Genomic DNA, 20,591 nt, shown 5'->3' with positions numbered 1-20,591 from the left:
TCACACTTTTCAAACTTTTGGCCAAAAGCTTTATTAATTTTTTTTTTCTTTTCTAAACAAACACTACAAAGATTCAAGGCTTGTATTTTCTCTGTTTTCTATGTGAATTTGATTAAATAGCTATTTCCCACATCTTTAATTTATACTATACTTTGGGGTCTGAGTCTGCTCTCCCTTACAGAGCTGTAAGGTACAAGAGTAACCCAATGTAAGGTACAAGAGTAACGCAATTAAAATAAATAGATTTACATTTTTCATAAATTCAGTAATTTAGGGTGACAATTGCTAATAAATTAAACAACAAAAAGGGAAAGTCAATTATATCTCTTTGTCTACTGCCCATACTACACTTTGATATATGGTCAGCTATTTGGCACTGTGTATGTGAATGAGATGGAAAGCAAGAGAAAAATGGGATTAGTTTATCTTTGCAAAAGTTTGATACAGTACAACAATGATATAAAAAACTTCAGTGTTTGTAAGAATAACTTGGATGAGAATGCCAGACACACAAGTCTGAGACACTCAAGTTTATTAACTGAAACTTTTATTTTAATAACAATAGTTCATTGTGGTTAGAATTACTATTAAATTAAGAAATGACAGACATACAGAAAAAAAAATCAAGGTAAATGGACAGGTCTTGAACAATGGATTTCTCCTATGATACTCTGACTACCACTTTTTACTAAACATCCACATTACATAGCCATTAGTTATCTTCCAATCACCATTGAGTATCATGAATATTAACTATCCTACGTAATTCATATAATATGCATGCATGAACTTTAATTTGGAATATTTTTGATGTCTAAGCTATATTCATGTTACATTCCTTTTCTGGTCCCACTCATTACTCTTCAACTGTGCATGTTTGGTCCAGTCACCTTGACCTGTTTCTCTGCAGAGCGGATTTTTCCGTTTTTTTTCTCTCTTGCCGGTACATTTTGTTGAATTTAAGCTGGTCCCATGGTCAAAACATTACCCTTATTCCACATAGCAACTTAAAAACACACCACCAGCCAGACCAAAAATAAAAAAAGGCTAGGCCAAATGTCAGCCAGTCAGAGTATGAGAATCAGAAACAACCCTTAAAACAATTCTCAGTAGCTGGGGATATTGGAAAACCAGGCCACCAATCAAGCTTGTGTAATCCACACACTTCCTGGGTGTGGTGTTCTGTCCCATCTAGTGGCACTGAGGCCACTTAGAGAGCAATTAATGAGTCTGCTCTAAAGCCTTAGCTACCAGGTAGTTGGTTTTTAGCTCATGTGGTAGGGACTCATGCATTAAACTCCAGAGGACCCCTGGTTTGATCCCGCCTGCCAGCAACCGGTATGTGTCGACCTTACAAGTGGGGGCTCGTCCGGGATTTCAACTGGGAAGTCTCTGAAGCTCCAGTTGTGCTTCCTCAGCTAGGGGAAGTATATAACCCACATACCTCCTGGGTGTGGTATTCTGTCCCATCTAGTAGCACTGAGATATGAAAGAGAGAGAGAGAGAGAAAGATAAAAATGAGTCTGCTCTACAGCCTGAGCTGAAAAGAAGCTGGCTTTTAGCTCATGGGGTAGAGGCTCCTGCACTAATCTCTAGAGGTCCGGGGTTCAGTCCTCCCCACCGCGGATCGGCGTCTGTTGGTGTTATACTTGCTCTACTGACCGTCTTTTGAGATCTACTGATGAAAAGCATTATATCAGAGCTAGATGTAATTATTACTTTCAAAAATGCAATTTTAGTAAAATTTAATTCTTGATATTAAAAACCTACAGTTTGGAGAATTCTGATTCAAAAGTGTCATGGACAAAAAGGTCATTCACTCATGCTTCTCATTTTTTCTTTCTTCTTATGAGAACCTCCGCAGCATGTATGTAGTCTAGCTTTGACCTTGCCTGGTCGCTCTCAAAGAACAACAAAAAATCACATATGCAATGACTGTTGTTATGATTCAATGATTTCGTTCAGAAACTGACTCTACATTACATAAGAATGTTGGGTCTAGCACATGCAAAGTTACGCAATTACTAACAGCATGAACACTCTAATCATGGTGAATCCCTCAGGTTTGTTCTGGAAGATGAACCCCCAGAATGCATATTTACAATCAGAGTGAGATTCCAATTTGTTGTGTAAATGTCAGAAAACTCAACTTTGATTGACTGTTCCCCTACACTCAGCAGGGGGAGAACGGTTTACTACAGCTGCAGTAAGGAGAACCCTGTTTTATGCCAGCACCTGGAGCATTATTTTGAAACCATCTCAATAATAAATGTAAATTCTCACCTGAGACATTACCTAAAGAGTCATGTTTTCTTATTCTAAAAAAGCTGCTAGCTACGTCTGGATCATCAGACATCTTCAAGTAAGACTGCTGCCTAAAATACTTCTACAATCTTTATGCTACCAAGTGTGCTACTGACATAGAGAAAGCACAGTGTTTAGGTTTGTATGGACTTTTTTAACACTGTACACAATCACAAAACTAGATTTTTACATATTAAATAACTATCATGGGATACATTAATAAATAAGGCAAAGTGTCAGCCTCACTCACGTTGCTGGTCCTCTTCACCTGGGTCAAGAGATCATGCATTAAAATATGACACCAAGCTCTGAGTTTCTATCCTGTATTGACACTACAGTGTAATAGAAACGGTCTTTCATGTACCTCTGAGGGTATGCAGAAATCTTCCACAGGCATACATCGAGGTATTTGCCTAGTTTTACAACAGGCTACAGAAAAAACATTAGCAAAGTCTGTACAAACTAAAATTTCATACAGACAATGACTTGTTTATACTGCACTATATACTATACACTGAAATGTAAGTACAATATTTATATTCCAGTTGATTTATTTTATAATTATATGGTAAAATGAGAAAGTACGTAATTTTTCAGTAATAGTGTGCTGTCATACTTTTGTATTTTTATGTCTGATTTTGAAAGCAAGTACTTTTTGAATGAGGTAAAAATTGGGTACGCAAGACAAATCAGACTCCTGAAAGGGGTACAGTGGAAAGGTTGAGAGCACTGTCTTGGAAGTTATCATACATCCAGCTGGGCACCACGTGGTGACCACCCACTAGCTCACACACTGTGAAAGACCTGGTTCCTGGGTGACATAATCCTTCCTGAGGCATAAGAATGGCCATACTCTGTCAGACCAATGGTCCATCTAGCCCAGTATTTCCTGTCTTTTGACACTGGCTGGTGCCAGATGCTTCAGAGGGAATTAACAGAATGGGACAATGATTGAGTAATCCATCCCCTGTCATCCATTCCTAACTTCTGGCATTCAGAGGTTTAGGGACACCCAGAGCAAGGGTTATATCCCTGACCATCTTGACTAATAGCCATTGATGAACCTATCCTCCATGATCTAATCTAATTATTTCTTGACCACTTTCTTATTGACTTTGTCCACACCAGTCACCTAGCCCATCACCCCCTAAGGCTAGCCCTGCATGAAGGTACTTATATACAATAATCCAGTTGCCTCTCAATCTTCTTTTTGATATGCTAAACAAATAGAGTTATTTAATTTTCCTACTGTGGGGCATTTTCTCCAGCCCTTGAATCACTTTTCTAGCTCTTTCTGCACCCTCTCCAATTTGTCAGCATCCTTTTTTAAAATGTGGACAAACTAGATGCAGTATTCCAACACTGGTCACATCAATGTCATGCACAGAGCTAATCCACCCATTCCTATTCCTATTCTACTCCCCTGTTTATACATCTAAGGAACTCATTAGCTCTTTTCCACCTCAGCATCACACTCAGAGCTCCGGTTCAGTTGTCTGTCCACTGTGAACCCTCAGCCCTTTTTGGAGTCATTGCTTTCCCGGATATAGCCTCCCATTCTAAAGGTATGGCCTACATTCCTTGTTCCTAGATATATAACTTTGAATTAAAATTAGTTTAATTTGATTAGGCCCAGATTTCCAGGTAATCCCAATTGCTCTGTATGACTGACTGCCCTGTCTTCATCATTATTTACTATTCCTCCAATCTTTGTGTCATCTGTATCTTTTATCAGCAGTGCTTTTATATTTACCTCCAGATTACAGCATCTAATCTAATCTAATCTATCTATCAAAGAGACTGGGGGAAGTGGGGAGCAAATCATACATGAGTTTGCTCTGTGAAACTGTAGCAAAGAAGAAGCCATTACAGTTTGGGGCTATGTATCTGGAATTATTATGCTATGGGACAAGGAAGGAACAGTGTCTCTTTATGGCTTGTCTACACTGCAGCTTGGGGTGTGATTGCACCACAGGTTGGCATTCCCATGCTAGCTTTAATCTAACTTGCATGGATAAAAATAGCAGTGAAGATGCAGTGGAACGGGCTTTGGCTTGGGCACACAATGTGAGTATATATCCAGGGTCCCCAGCATGCTCATATAGCCCATGTCACCATGTTTTTGCTGCTCTTTTTAGTCTTCATAGCTAGAGTAAAGCTAGTGCAGGCACGCCAGACTGGGCTGTTAATCACATTTCTGATTGCAGTATAGACATACTTGCAATATTGTGTTCAGTTCTGGGCACCATGTTATCAGGAAGATAAAAGTTCAGATTTGAATGAATATTTGAAAAGAATAGAAGACCAGATAATTTGGAGGCTAGAGAAAATGCTTTATTAGGAAATATTAAAAGAACCAAATATGTTCATTTTGGATGAGTGACAACTAATAAAGGACATCATCAAATATTTGAAGAGTGTGAACACCAAGGAAAGAGAGCGATCTATTAGCAAAGTAATGAGAGATATAACTAGGTGCAACAGGCTGAAACTGAATAGTAACTTCTTTAGGAGGAGTAGCAGGACAGCTTCATGACGGGGGATAGATAAGTCTGTGGCATGGTCTTCCAATGGAAACTGACAGAAGCGCCATCACCTTTAGAATTTAAAATTAGACTGGACAAAACAGTAGTACAGCAGCAACTCTGCATTACCAAGGAGATAAACTAGCTGATTTAGTAGGACTTTTCCATTGCGAGTGATATGATTCTTTTAAACTGTACAATATTTCATAAACTTCTCTAAGTGAAAATTGGTTTGAGAAAAGTTCAGAAAAGGGTTTGCATGTGCTTGTAAGGGGTAAATTAACAATAACATCTCAGAGTAAGATGAGCTAAGTATTGTTGTTAGTTATGAACATTTTGGACCAGTTGCTCTATTCTCTTACTCTGTAGTTATGTATCATTTTTTTAAAAGATGAAGGCACCTAGACAGAACCATTAAACTTTAGCCTCTGTTTTTTAAAAAAATGTTATGCTATGTGTTAATGGTTGAGATTATGTCAACAATATTCTGCTAGATTCACATCTATTGTTGCAATATTATTTCTATGCCAAAGGTAAAGTGAGATAGTTCCATTAAAATGTTAATCCCAGAAGGCTGTTCTGTTACAAATGGTCTTGCCAATTGTTGTTGTATATTTTTTATTCTATTACTGCAGATACAGTCATGAAGGGCCAGATCCTTGGCTGTTGTAAATTGACATAACTCTGGTGACTTTAGTCTGTTGACTATGTGATTTACACCAGTTGAGGATCTGGCTCAGTCCTAAAATTTCTTCTTTCTCACAGGAAGTTAGTGACTTTCCCATGCAAACAAATGTTATTCAGTGGAGCTCAGCTTGCAGGGCAGGAGTGCCGCTTTGGGACAGGAAAAATACTAAGACTTCAGGTCTGTATACGTGTTTGAAAATTTGGTTTCTCCCACTACAGCCAGCTTTTTTAGCCTGCATATCAGATACGGGCCCTATTATCCCCTTCTTCTGAAGAGCCAAAGTGGATGAAATCCCGTCAGACGTCAGTGGGAAGATCAGGAAGGGTGAAGTGGCATTCTTTTCACTCAATTCCACCAACTCCAAAGAAGCTCCTCTATGGGTGTCCTGTGGGATTTTGGCTTCCATATGTACAGAAGGGTTGGGCCAGCAAAAGATTGGAGATATGGCTTGTCCTTTATCTCTTTTGCATCATCCCACTCCCCCCCAAACAAATGAGACTCCTTTGCCATAGACTCCTCCACACAGTGGACTCTCCCTATGAGGGAGATTTTGGAGCCAGCAGCCTGGGAGTTAGAGGACAATTCATGGACAGCATGATTCCTGCTGGAACCACAGGGACCAAGAGCCCGCATGAAAGACAGTGTGAATTTCAGGGGCTCCCTTGGGTTTGGAGAATTAACCCATTATTTCTTTTGTAACGGGGCAAACCTCCCCTCTCTCCAATGGAAAAAATGATAAAGAAACTGTAATCTGTAGAGTTTCGATTCCCTGGGAGTATCCTGTTTCAAGGACAGTAGGGCCCATAGTTTGGGGTTTACAACTTCACAACTGTTACACTCAAAACAATTGGAAAATGACTGAATGCTGACAGTAGACTAAATTCTGCCTTCATTTATGCAGGTAACATTCCTAAGGATATGTGAGAGTTCCACCTGTGTAAGTTAGAGCAGATGTAGCCTTTTCAGTATTCTGTAAGATCAAGCAGAAAGAGCAGGTAGGTTATGAAAGAGGAAATGCTTGATTATCCAGCAAATATAGGTAATGATTACAAAAGTGACAAGGGAATATCATCATCGGTTCATGAATACCAGAAATAAGAATTCAAATGAAAAGTGCAGGGAAAACAGGCTTTAAAGAAACAAAAACATTGAAATGGGAATGTCCTCTTTAAATGCTTTGACACGTCTTCCTTTTATTTGTTTACACTACATTTTATCCAACAACAAAGACTTAGCTTTTGTTAGTGCTCACTGAACAGGAACATATAATTTACATGGCATGATGCCTTACTAGTGTCTGCTTAAGCTGACTATTAAAGTTCCCTGAAAGCTGTTTCCTTCACATCCTCTGTTGACAGTAACAGGGGTCCTTCTTGGGAAATGGGGTCTAGGGTTTATTATGACTTGTCAAAATAAATAATACTTATTTTGATCTTCTGAACAAGGAAATAAGCCAAAAATGCATAACTATGTTTTTAGAGCAGTGCTTCCCAAACTTCTTCCGCCGCTTGTGCAGGGAAAGCCCCTGCCACTCCCATTGGCCTGTAGCAGCGAACCGCAGCCACTGGGAGCCGCGACTGGCTGAACTTGCGGACACGGCAAGGAAACAAATCGGCCCGGCCCGCCAGAGGCTTTCCCTGCCCAAGCGGCAGAACAAGTTTGGGAACCACTGTTTTAGAGAAAACTAAAGATCTATAAGAGGGAATGCAGGGAGAAAAAAAGCCTTGGAAAGAGACTGTGACCCAGATCCACAAATAGAGCATGGAAATGACTTGATAGCCTGCTGTTTAGGACACCCACATTGGAGTCTGGAGACCCAGCATATACTCTCCATGCTCCAAAGAGTCTTTAGTTATTTATACACTGTGGACCAGCTTCCTCAAGAGAGCTTGAGGGAGCCCCAAATTAGAACATCTGATAGGTTAGAGAACTTCCTTGAGAGGTGGGATTTAAACAGGAGAATTGAACCCAGCTCTGCCACCTCCCAGGTTAGTGTGCTAACCATAGACTACAAGGCAGGTGTTGCTGGTACCAAATTTTGATCCAATAGACAGTATCTCAATGCACCTATCTGATTAGGCCCTACAGATGAGATAGGCTGAGGAACTGCTATCTTCTCCTGGTTCATAGATTGCCCTGGGACTTAGGAGGGATTTAGGCATCTGGGCCTAACTCTGTGGTTTAGGTGCCTAACTACTTTTATGGATTTGGGCCTCTGTAGTCTCATATGCTGTAGGAAATATGGGAATTCAAATACAAAACAGTAAAACTCTCTCTTGTCTCCACAACCATTTCAAATTTGCTTGCAAGAAATCAGATGAACAAGAAATGACCGACAGTTTGGGGTTCATATTAACATTATAAAACAGGGCTGCCCATAGACAGAGCTAGCTGCTAAGGCAAAATTAGCCCATAATTAGGGCAAACAGCTGTGATAGATTTCTTCTGCCCCGGGAGAGTTAACCCTGTCCCTGCAACATACTACCAAAGAGGTAAAAAAACAAACAATTTACAATTAGTCGCTGCGCCTATAAACTGCCACTGAGGATACAATGAGAAAAGGATCTAGGAAGAGTAATTATACTGGAGGAATTGCATTTGATTTTTAAAAAAAAAAAGATGACAGACTTAATTTGTAGTACGATAAGAGAAATTTCTTAAAGATTGTGATCTCAACGCTATTTCATGCCAACACATTTTTAAACTATATGGACACATTTGGTAGATATAGATGTCGGAGAAATTGTGGGGAAAGAGGATGCATATATGGTTGACATTTCCAATTATTAATGAGTATTAGGGTGCAGTTCATGTCCCAGTTTTCCCCACTTTTGGCCCTTGATTACCAAATCATCTGTTGGTAAACCTTTGGGGGCTTCCTAGTGGAAATAGCCTCACTCTGAGAAATAAAGAATTTATTTTCTTATCTGATATTAGTTACCAGGCTAGTGGTAACTTTAAACTGGGAAAGAAGAAAATTTCTCCAAATTGGAGGAATGTTACCAAAATTATTGGGAAGTCATTGTTGAGGCAAAATGAATGACTGTATACCAGTTATGTGCACAGTGAAATAGGCAAAGGACCAAGTGTAATGTAAGTAGCAATGAATAAGTTCTCAGTTCTACAATTGTCTATACATGACTGGAGCTTTTTCCTTGTGTTGAACCCCACTCTGACTTTAATGAATCTGTAGTTCCTATACCAGGAATGCAAGACAGCAGTACCACAAAGACAGATATATAGATAGATTTGATTAGATATACATACACAATATGGATCATGTTGATTTAAATTGCTTGCATTATTTTATAAAAAGACACATAAGTGGCTGAATATCTCTGATTTTGCCTTATTAGCTTAAAAGAAATCATGTTTTCTGATGTGATTTCTCATGAAAGTACTGTACAAAACAACTTTATATGTTGAGAAACGGACAATAAAAGTTACTTGTCACATGATATGACATTTAATACCACGCAATAAAACAGATTCACTTCAAGATTCAGCACCTGCTAAAAGCAATCTATAATTTGATATGATCTTGGTCCAGTCATCACTCATTGCACATTTCCTGTTGCTGCAGTGCTCCTCTCAGAAAGATCCTGAGCATCCAGATTTCGACATATACAATACCTGCTTCCTAATATATAGTGCAGCAGTCAGAGCTTAATGGTCCAAGAACTAAAAAAAAGATCTGTGTGCCATCAGTTTATGGAAAATAAAATGACACTGGATTAAAAATATGATTTGCATTTGCTGCTTCTGCAAACCTTTTTTGCTTTTTTCTCACTTAAGTAAACTTGAAAACTCTACTTCTTGAGAAACTTAAAATGCTTTTCGCCAGTGAGCTCTGTGCTGCTTCTAGAAATCAGAGGAAACACAGATGATTTTTAAGCTGCAAGTGTATTTCACTAGTCTTTAACAGAAGAAATGGGTGATAAGTATTTTCATACCTGCAAAACTAGAGATTATATTGTGGAGGTGCTGTGTCATAACTTTGTTCATTTGCCATTAAACTTTTATTTCAGAAACTTGCTGAAGTACAGGCTACTGTATTTTTAGTTTGGATGATATAAAAATGGTCCTGTAGGCTTCTTTATGAACTGTCACTCTTGAGGTACAAGATTTCACTTGGAAAGACTGTTAGTCTTCACTGTTAGTTAAAAAGAAAGTGCCACAGCTAATTTTTCATATCAAGTGAGATGAAAGTGTTTTTTTTCCCCTCTGGGGACATTTTCCTCTGTCTACATTCTCTCTGTTTCACATATGGTGGATGGATACTGGTTCATCTTACAATGAGTGTGTCTCTAAAAATTAGCTATGCACCCTCTCAACATACTGCATTATCTGCCCGTACATATTAGAGCTTAACAAGCTATCCTGCAACACAAATTATATATTGTACCTTGAATGCCTGAAACAGAATTCAGGATTTTGAGTACATTTGGGATTTTGAGGGTTTTCTTTAATGCCTTGACACAAAACCCACTGAAGTTGATGGAACGACTCCTCTTTACTTCAATAGATTTTGGCTCATGCCCTAAACTGTGATTTTTGAGAAGTGTGGAGATCCCTTAAATGAGACTGAAGATGCAGCTGCTCAGAACCAATCAGGATCACACCGTATATTTAAAAAGTTCATGGTGTTTCCACATCAATCATTCCCAAATCCCTATGACAAGTTTATGCAAACTAATTATATAACTGGAGACAAATTACATTGACGCAAATGGAAGTTAGACCACAAAAGGCTTACAGGACTGAGCTAGCACTTACAAGAAAAGACAAAAAACAATAAATTTTGAGCTTCACTGACTGTCAGTCTGTCGCCACAAGAAGTGAGACAATAAGGAATAAATGAACAATAATAAACCTAGTCATTAGCATCACCTCTGTATTTACCAGTAATGCTGCATCTATATGGTTGTCTTTTAGTCTGGATCTTTTAAGCTTCAGGGCAATGACTGTTTGTACGACTTGTAATCTGATTGTTGTATTCCTATGAGACTGTAAGTCTAAGTTTGGTTGAGTTTAAGAGCTGACAGCCTTGAGTATACACAGAGGTCACAAACTAGTTTGGATGATGGAAGAGAAGCTGTGGGATGTGATAAGGCTGTGGAAAAGGCTCAGAGTTATAGAAAATGTGTTTCCTGTGGTGCTGCTGGAAGTTATGCTAAACTTGCTCTTGACCACTGAAGATCTGAGTATTTTGTCCGGATTTCGGATACATTTTTGAAACCTCTCATTTTCCTCAATCTAGTCTACCAGTTTGACTCTTTACTGGATTGACTGAACTAGTGAACTGTTACTAAACTTTGACCTGTATTTTGGATATCTTCTAATGTCTGATGTCTTTTCCCCAAGTGATATTTTGGGGGTGGAGAGAGCCATGTTGGCTGAGAAGACCAATTTATAATGCTGAGTTTATTAAACCATATTTCTTAATTCCTTTTCTGCTCTTCACAGCAATCAAACTGGGTCCCAGTTGCTGATCATTAAAGGTCACAGTAAGGACATGATCCTGCATAGTCACTTGACAGTATTTTTACAGTATGTATCTGCAAGTATCTTTACAGTAAGTACTTTTACTGATTAAATTGTCCCACTAACTTCAGTCCATTTCAGAGCTCTGGGGTGATATGACTCTGCTATGTCAAATGAGGGCCAGATTGTAGATTAGACCTTTCACCCTAAATACCTTGCTCAAGGCCACATATAGTGTCAGATGCGTGGGCAGGTTAGAAATTGACAAGTTCCTAGCTGTGCTCTAGCCACTTTTTCATTATTCTCTCTCTTTTGTTAGCTAGATAAAAAAAGTTGTTGGCTTTTTTTATTGTTTATTTGTTTTGTTTTAAATAGAGATACATATTCAAAACTTCAAGGCTTAGGAACAAGAATTTCAAATGCAGTCAGTGATTTCAGGTGCCTCATTTTTGGGCATCCAACCTGAGACAACTTACAGGGGGCCTGGATCTCGTACTGTGGGTTTTCAAAACTTACTGAAAACAGGGCTCCTCTAAGGTGTCTCAAATTGGACCCCAAAAATTTGATCACCCAAATCACGGGTCACTTCTGAAAGTCATTGGCCTAAATCAGTAATTGAAGAAATTTTCAAAGAAGAAAGAAATGGAAAAAAAAATCCTATATGAAAAAAATTTACATTTTGATACAATTTTGAAACCTTCTTTCCTATGTTATTATATTATAATAAATGAAAACAAGTTGGAGTAAGTGGGTCATTCTAGTGGGTTTTTTCTATTATATTGTCATAATCTTTTAGAGTTTATTTTTCCTACACTGTATTCCCTCTGAAAACCTGTCTATATGCATATTTTGCTGCATTCTGGTAGCTGCACATTGAACTAGTCTTCTAAAACTAAAAAAAAGGGATGCAGTTTATCTGGATTTATCACAGATTAGGATTTCCTGTCCATTTTCACTCCTTGGACTAAAAATGAGACAAATAGCATATAAAGGAAGAAATCAAAAGAATGGAGAGTGCTTGGGTATTACAGGTCAAATGATTAGGGAAATAAGCAATGCAAAGAGAAACTGAATTCATTACTGATTAATGAAAATGATTTTTTTCTAATTGAATAAATACATATATTATGAAAATGGCAAATAAGTGATTCAGATTCTATAATTTCCATTTAGAAGCGGGGGGGCAGATCCAGAAACATTTAATTGGGACTTCAGTGCCAAATCAAGGAAAAATTTCTCACCAATGATTTGTTATGATACTCAAGCAAAAATCTGTACTGCTGGTGGAGTTCTGATAAATTGTTAAATGTGAATGTGTTGTGAATATATTCTCTAATGGCATTGCTGATTGCTTAGGACAGGACTATACCACAAACTTTTTCCAGCATAGCTTTGTTGGTTGGGAGTATGATGAGGTGTTATCAATATTCAAGGAACTGGCACATGAAATTGCAAGCCCAGTAGCATGGATCTTTAATGAATCTATAAACTCAGGGGTTATACCCTCTGACTGGAGAATTGCTAATATAGTACCTATGTAAGTTTAGTGCCCTCGTGGCCAAGATGGAGTCTACTCTGCAGACAGCTCTGGCCAAGAGACGGTGCGCGCAGGAATGCAGCAGGAAAATTTCCCTCCATCCCAGGGGCACCTGTTCTAAACCCCTCAGAGTGAACACACACACACACAGGACAAGTACAATGGATATAACAAAGGGAGATATTTATTTACAGAGGGACGAGAGGAGAAAAAGAACAAGGGGAAGTATAGGGAGAGCAGTAGAACAGTGTTGCATCCAAACCAAGGCCCCACAGGTGCAGTGGTACCACAGTCTGAAAGAGCAGACACTGAGCAATGTGTCTGCACACAGAGTTCAGGAGTCCTGAGCAGAGTTCCAGTTCAATGGTGAGTCTTGGGTACTCCTGGTCATCTTCGGCACCAGTGAACTTTCCCCAACAAACCCCTCCGGTGACCTCTTCTGCCGCTCTCTGCAAAGCCACACAGAGCGACCGTCTCCCCACTTAACTAGCTGCAGCCTCCCTCCTTATTCCCAATGCAGAGTCACAAGCCCCAGTACTCACAACCCCATGCAGCTCTGGGCAGCAGTGATACTGGGTCCAGCTCCAGCCTGTTCTTCTTGGGCGATTCCTTCCTGGCAAAGTGCTCCTCCTGACTCCTGTCCTGGGGTGTCCCCGATCAGCTGCCCTGTCCTTTCCAGGCTTCAGACAGGTTCTCTCTCCTTCACTTTTTGTCCAGTGCCTCCTGACTGCAGCCCTTCTCTCCCGGGGCTCCAGAGCCACACCCCCAAGTTTCCCTCCTTTCTCTCACTGCTCCCCCTCCCCACTAGGAAAAAGATTTAAAGTGGCCATGCTCTCCAAACCCCAAGGGGTTACACCTATTTTTAAGAAAGCGAAAAAAAAAGTGATCTAGGAAACTACAGGCCTGTTACTTTGTACTCAATTGTATTCAAGGTCTTGGAACAAATTTTGAAAGAGAAAGTAATTAAGGACATAGAGGAAAATGATAATTGGAAACAAATACAACATGGTTACACAAAAGGTAAATCATGCCAGATCAACCTGATCTCCTTCTTTGAGAAGGTAACTGATTTTTTAGAGAAAAGAAATGGAGTCAATCTAATCCTGCTGGATTTCAGTAAGGCATTTGATACAATTCCACATGGGAAATTGGAGAATCTGGTGATTCCTATGAAAATTGAAATGTGGATAAGGAGTTGGCTAAAGAGGAAACTACAGTGGGTCATATTGAAAGGTGATCTGTAAGGCTAGAGGAAGGTTACTTGTGGAGTCCCTCAGGGATTGGTCTTGGGACCAATCTTATTTACCATTTTCATTCATAACCTTGGCATATAAAGTAGGAGAGTCTAATAAAATTTGTGGATGACACAAATTTGGGAGGTATTGCGAATACAGAGGAGGACCAGAATATCATACAAGAAGATCTGGATGACCTTGAAAACTAAAGTAATAGAAATAGGATGAAACTTAATAGTGTAAAGTGCAAGGTCATGCACTTAGGGACTAACAATAAAACTCTTTGCTATAATGTGGGGACTTATCAGTTGGAGGAGATAGAGGAGGAGAAAGACTTTTGTGTATTGATTGATCACAGAATGACTGTGAACTGTCAATGTGATGTGGCCGTGAAAAAGGCTAATGCAATTCTAGGATGCGTCAGGCGAGGTATTTCCAGTAGAGTTAGGTAAGTGTTAGTACCGTTATACAAAGCACTGGTGAGACCTCATCTGGAATACTGTATGCAGTTCTGGTCTCCCATGTTTAAGAAAGATTAATTTGAACTGAAACAGGTACAGAGAAGGGCTACTTGGACGATTAGAGGAATGGAAAACCTACCTTGTGAGAGGAGACTCAAAGAGCTTGGCTTGTTTAGCCTAAGCAAAAGAAGGCTGAGGGGAGGTATGATTGCTCTTTATAAATACATCAGAGGGATAAATACCTGGACACAAGAAAAAATGGGTATAAACTGGCCATCAACCTGTTTAGGCTTCAATATAGATGAAGGTTTCTAACCATCAAAGGAGTATAGTTCTGGAACAGCCTTCCAAAGAGAGCAGTGGGGGCAAAAAAAAAAAAAAGTCTTCATGACTGCCAGTATATCGATACTGCTATACTGCTGGCAAAGCACTCCCACTATGGATCCCACTTATAGTGAAAGACCTGAAATCTTCCATGGGGAGGGTAGAACCTTTTTTCTGACCAGCTTTAGTAAATAAAAAGTAGAACAGGTCAGTTATATTGAGTGTACTGGAATGGTTGGCAAACTGAGTGGAGTCAAACACATGCACATTAATACACAAGGCAAGGTCACACATTAACAACAAACAATGTAGTCTCTATTTACAGGGTAAAATAAAGTGACACTGGAAAGCATGGCTCTGAAGAGGACTTAGTGGCATGTTTCATTGTGGATAACGAAACAAACTCCCAATGTGCAATAGTTGACATTATTTCTGTAAAGAACATTGATGAGACTCCTACAGAAATATTGTGTTAGTTCAGAGTCCACACTTTGAACAGAATGTTGAAAAATTGGAGATGGCTCAGAGAAGACATAGGTGAATGATTTGCGGTCTGGAAAACATGCCTTACCATGGGAGAATAAAACAGTCCAATCTATATAATTATCAAAGAGAAGTTTAGCAGGCAACTTAATCACAGTCTGTGATTACCTATCCAGAAAGAAGACCATCAGAGATTGGAGAAGTCTTTAATCTAGAAGACAAAGGTGTAACAAGATCCAATAGCTAGAAGTAGAAGTCAGCAAAGTTCAAACTGAAATTTGTGTCGAATTTTTCTTAGGGGTGAAAGCATTAACCATTGGAACAGATAACCAAAGGAAGTGAAAAATTCTCCAACACTTGGTGGTTTTATGTGAAGATTATATATCTTTCTAAAAATGTGCTCTAGTTCAATACAAGTTTTCAGGCTGCATGCAGGAATAACTGAGTAAACTTCAGTGGGCTGTGTCATATAGGAGATAGGAACAGAAGATCATGGTCCCTTCAGGTGTTAACATCCATCGGTAAAATCTGGGAGTTTTGCCATTAATTTGATTGGGTCCAGGATTTCACCCTATGAGTCAGTGAAAATGGCTTTCCTCTTAGGCTATATCTACAGTGGCGCACATACCCAAATACTGGATCATATTCATGCTCATGCGTGTTCCCCATGCCCATACTCTAGAGTGCACCTATGCTAGGCTGGACACAGGTATGATGCTGTGTACACATGTATGCCCTCATCCACACTGCCACATTTGTATTGTGACATTAGTGCTACCTTTCAGGTGTAGTATTCCAGCGGTTTGTGCATCGCAGAGAGACACTCTAGGAATCACTTTGGTTTGTGTTGCTGGTACTGTCCCACATATTCACACATTTGCTGATGGCAGTTCTGGATTATGTCTCCTCTCACTTTTATTCTCTGAAAAACTGGGTTGAAGAAATGGAGAAACGAGCTGATTATTTGGTTTAGCTCTTGCTCCCTATTGTGGGATCTGTGTATCTGAGTTTGGTGCTGGATGGAATTTGGGCAGCATTTTCTGACACATCAAAGATGTCTGGCCTTGAGGGTCACTGACAACTCATTCATGTCACACTGGACAGATTATTGTGAATGTTGGTATAGCCATGGTATTGTCTCAAGCAGAGAGAACCCATTACAGAGTGAGAGAGCACAGCTGACCGCAGCTGCCAAGGTAATGAGAGTTTGGCTGCAATGAGAGTTGCAGGTAGAGGTGTCTGAGGGATATAACAAGCAGAAACGTATCAATTCCCCAAGAAAAGTAACTGACAGAATAACCAAATCCCAATACACCTAACAAAATACTCTAAACTGAGGTTATCGGGGGGGGGGGGGGAGAAGGAGTAAAAGGGCAAGCTGCAGACTAGCAGCATGAGGAGGGGGGTTACTCAGTTTATTGTCCTGACTGCAACATATATAATGACCTGCCTCATAGGCAGGTGGCATATGTGTGGATTTGGTGCAAGTAACTTGCTGTCCTCAGACAAAGTATAGGCTCTTGAGGCCAGGATGGCTGAACTGGAGGAGCAAAGAGAGACAGAGGTACACAGATGAGACTTTCAGGGACATAGCAGATCAGTCCCATTTCTGTTTGGCAGCGCCTGTGATGTTAAGATGGCTGAAAGTCTCAAAACAGGAGATCATCAATCTGGAGCAGAGAGGAAAGATCCCATAGTTGGGACCCATCTTCCAGCTGATGTCATGATATCCTCTTGCACTCACCTGTTGGGGAGGGAACCCCAGTTAATAGGAAGAGACAGGCAATAGTCATGGGATATTCAATTATTAGAAATATAGATTGCTGGGTTTGTCATTACCTGGAGAACCACATGATGAATTGCCTGCTGGGTGCAAAGGTTGTTAATCTCACGAGACATCCAGACAAACTTATGGGAAGAGCTGAGGAAGAGCTGGTGGTCCTGGTACAAGTAGGTATCAGTGACATAGAGAAAGGTAGGACAGAGGTTTAGGCTCTTAGATAAGAGAATAAAGTCCAGGAACTCCATGGTACAATTCTCTGAAATCCTCCAGTTCTTCTGGCAGAGCCACTAAGACTGGCAGAACTGCAAGGTCTCAATGTGTGGATGAGGTGATGAAATAGAGAGCAGAGTTTTATGTTTATTAGGAACTGGGCTTGCTTTTGGGAAATGAGTGGCCTATACAGGAGAGATGGGTTCCATCTGCACTAAAGTGGCACCAGACTTCTGACACATAAAATTAAAAAGGTTGTAGAAGATTTTTTAAATTAAGGGCTGGGGGAAAGCCAACAGGTGTGAAAGAGCACACAATTTGAGCAGAGACAAACCTTAGGTATGAAATTGCTAAGTGGGAAACTATATCTTAGTAAAGAGGATAGGAATGAAGTTGGCAAAGTACAGGTAGGAGATAGTGATAAATAGTCAAATGAAATAGTCAGTTTAAACATAACACATGGAGGTAAGCAACTGCATATTGACAAAATGTACAAGTGCTTATATACAAATTGTAGAAGTCTAAAATATTAAGATGGGTGAATTAGAGTGCCTGGCATTACAGAGGATATTGATATAATAGGTATCACAGAAACTTGGTGGAATAAACATAATCAATGGGACACCATAAAACCAGGGTATAAAATATATAGGACTGACAGAGTTGGTTGTGCTGGTGGGGGACTGGCATTATGTTAAACAAAGCATAGAGTCTAATAAGGTAAAATCTTTCAAGAGACAAATGGTACCATGGAAAATCTATGGATAGAAATTCCATGCTTGAATAAAAAGAGTATATACTGACCAGCATGGTGACAGTGATTGAGTAATCCTAAAGGAGTTTAGAGAGGCTACAAAGGCAGAAAGCAAATAATAGTGGGTGAGTTCAACTATCCTCAGGGCATGATGCAGACATAAAATTTCTAAACACCATAAGTAAGTGCTTCTTGCAGTAGCTAGTCCTGGAACCCATAAGGGGAAGGGAAAATCTTGATTTAGTCCTAAATTGAGCACAGATTTGGATCCAAGAGATAACTATTGCTGAACCACTGGATAATATTGATAAGAATGTAAGTAAATTTCACATTCTTTTAGGAGGAAACATACCAAAAAAAATAATAATAAAACCCATCACAGTAACATTTTACTTTAAAAAGGGGAAATACACAAGAATGAGAATGCATATTACATGGTAATTAAAAGGAGCTATCATAAAGATTAAATGCCTGAAAACAGCAAGGGGATTATTTAAAACACCATGATGGAGCCTCAAACTAAATATGTACCCCAAATCAGAGAAGACAATAAGAGGACCTAAAGAATGCCACCCTGGCTAAACAGCAGAGACACAGGCAAAAACACTTCCTCCAAATTTGGAAGGCAAATCCTAGGAAGGATAGTATAAAGGGGCCCAGACTCTTGAAAGATAAATATAATAAGGCAGGCCAAGAAAGGTTTTATGTCTTGAGTAACTTTTCTCTCAAATTCTAACAGTGTATATATACATTTTTAAAGTGAAGAAGGAAGCCTGCCAAACAGTCAGTAGAGCTGCTAGGCAACCAAGTTGTTAAAGGAGCACTCAAGAAAGGCCAGGACCTTGCAGAAAAGCTAAATGATATTTTTGGTCTTCACAGCAGAGGATGTAGGGGAGATACCCACATCATAACTATCCATTTTGGACAACAAACCTGAAGTATTATCCCACACACTTGTGTTAATAGAACAAGTTTTAGAACAAATTGATAAATTAAACAATAAGTCACTAGAAGTAGATGGTTTTAGAGTAACAGCCGTGTTAGTCTGTATTCGCAAAAAGAAAAGGAGTACTTGTGGCACCTTAGAGACTAACCAATTTATTTGAGCATAAGCTTTCATGAGCTACAGCTCACTTCATCGGATGCATACTGTGGAAAGTGTAGAAGATCTTATTATATACACACAAAGCATGAAAAAATACCTCCTCCCACCCCACTCTCCTGCTGGTAATAGCTTATCTAAAGTGATCACTCTCCTTACAATGTGTATGATAATCAAGGTGGGCCATTTCCAACACAAATCCAGGTTTTCTCACCCCCCCCCCACACACACAAATACACAAACTCACTCTCCTGCTGGTAATAGCTTATCCAAAGTGACCACTCTCCTTACATTGTGTATGATAATCAAGGTGGGCCATTTCCAGCACAAATCCAGGGTTTAACAAGAACGTCTGGGGGGGGGTAGGAAAAAACAAGGGGAAATAGGCTACCTTGCATAATAACTAAGCCACTCCCAGTCTCTATTCTATTGAGCTTTTCCAGCAGCACAGTTGCATCACAATAGTATCCTATAGCACAGTCCCAAGTCACCTTCTGTCCTCCGGCTGTTCTTCAATGTATGAACGTTCAGCATCACGAATTTCCCTGTCCAGTCAAGAACCAGGAGCTGTGTGCACATGGGTGGGATCTGTATGGCTTGGAAAAACAGAGCTATCCTGTGCTCATTCACTGTGGAAGTATGCTTCTTTAGCCTCACATACACTGTACAAGGCACAGCAAGTCATGATAATCTGAACCATGATGGCCACATTGGTGTCCAGACAGGAATTGTCAGTGGGCTTTCAGCCACCCAAAGGGACACTCCACCATAATTCTGCTGCTACTCATTCCCTTTTTCTTGAGTTGTGGTATGTTGAGGTATGGCTTAATAAGCCAATTAAGAGACAGGTATGCAGGGTCCCCCAAAATAAATGTTGTCATAAAACCACTTTACATAACCACATAGTTTCTGGGAAATAAGATCTATTCCTGCCCCCTGTGGTACAACCTCGATCTCTTGAACACTCTGGTGTCATGGACCTTTCCCATGTTTCCAACATTCATGTTCATGAACCTACACCTGTGGTCCACTAAGCCTTGTAGAATGAGTGATTTTTTTTTCCATTCACATATTCACTGGCCCCTTTTGTTGGGCAAAATATAGGGATGCGTGTTCCATCTGCAGCCCCACCACACTTTGGAAAACCCATCCTCTGAAATCCCACTATAATTGCAGGAACTTGGATAATGACAACTACCTGTGGGTAGATCACAGTATTGATAGCCTGGTAGACGTGTACAACCAACAGTCCCAACCCATCAGTAGCTGTCAGATGTTGCCAGCTTGCAAAGTGTGATTGCTTCTGCACTGGTATGGGTTTCTGAAATTGAGTGGTCTGGTGCTGGATGGTTGATGCAAGCTCCTCTCACAACTTGCTGGAGTTCTGCTTCCTCATTCTAAAGTTCTACAGCCACTGGTCATCATCCCAGGTTTCCAAGACGATGTGGTCCCACCACACTGTGCTGGTCTATGACCTGAAGTGGAGTTCCAGTCATGGGCATACTGTTGCAATCCAGGCATTCAACACCTGTTCCATGGGACCCAGGTATACTTTCATTCCCCCTTCGGGTCAGCCATCTTCACTGTTTGAAATCTCTCTGGACTGATGCCATCCAGTAGCTGGTACTGTACTTTGTGAGTAGTAGCTGGAGCAGAACTATATCATCATGGACTTGCTCAATGTCTCCAATGCAATTCAAC

This window comes from Natator depressus, chromosome 1 (genome assembly GCF_965152275.1).
Source record: "Natator depressus isolate rNatDep1 chromosome 1, rNatDep2.hap1, whole genome shotgun sequence".
NCBI classification, from domain to species: domain Eukaryota; kingdom Metazoa; phylum Chordata; order Testudines; family Cheloniidae; genus Natator; species Natator depressus.
This window is presented reverse-complemented; position numbering follows the sequence as displayed.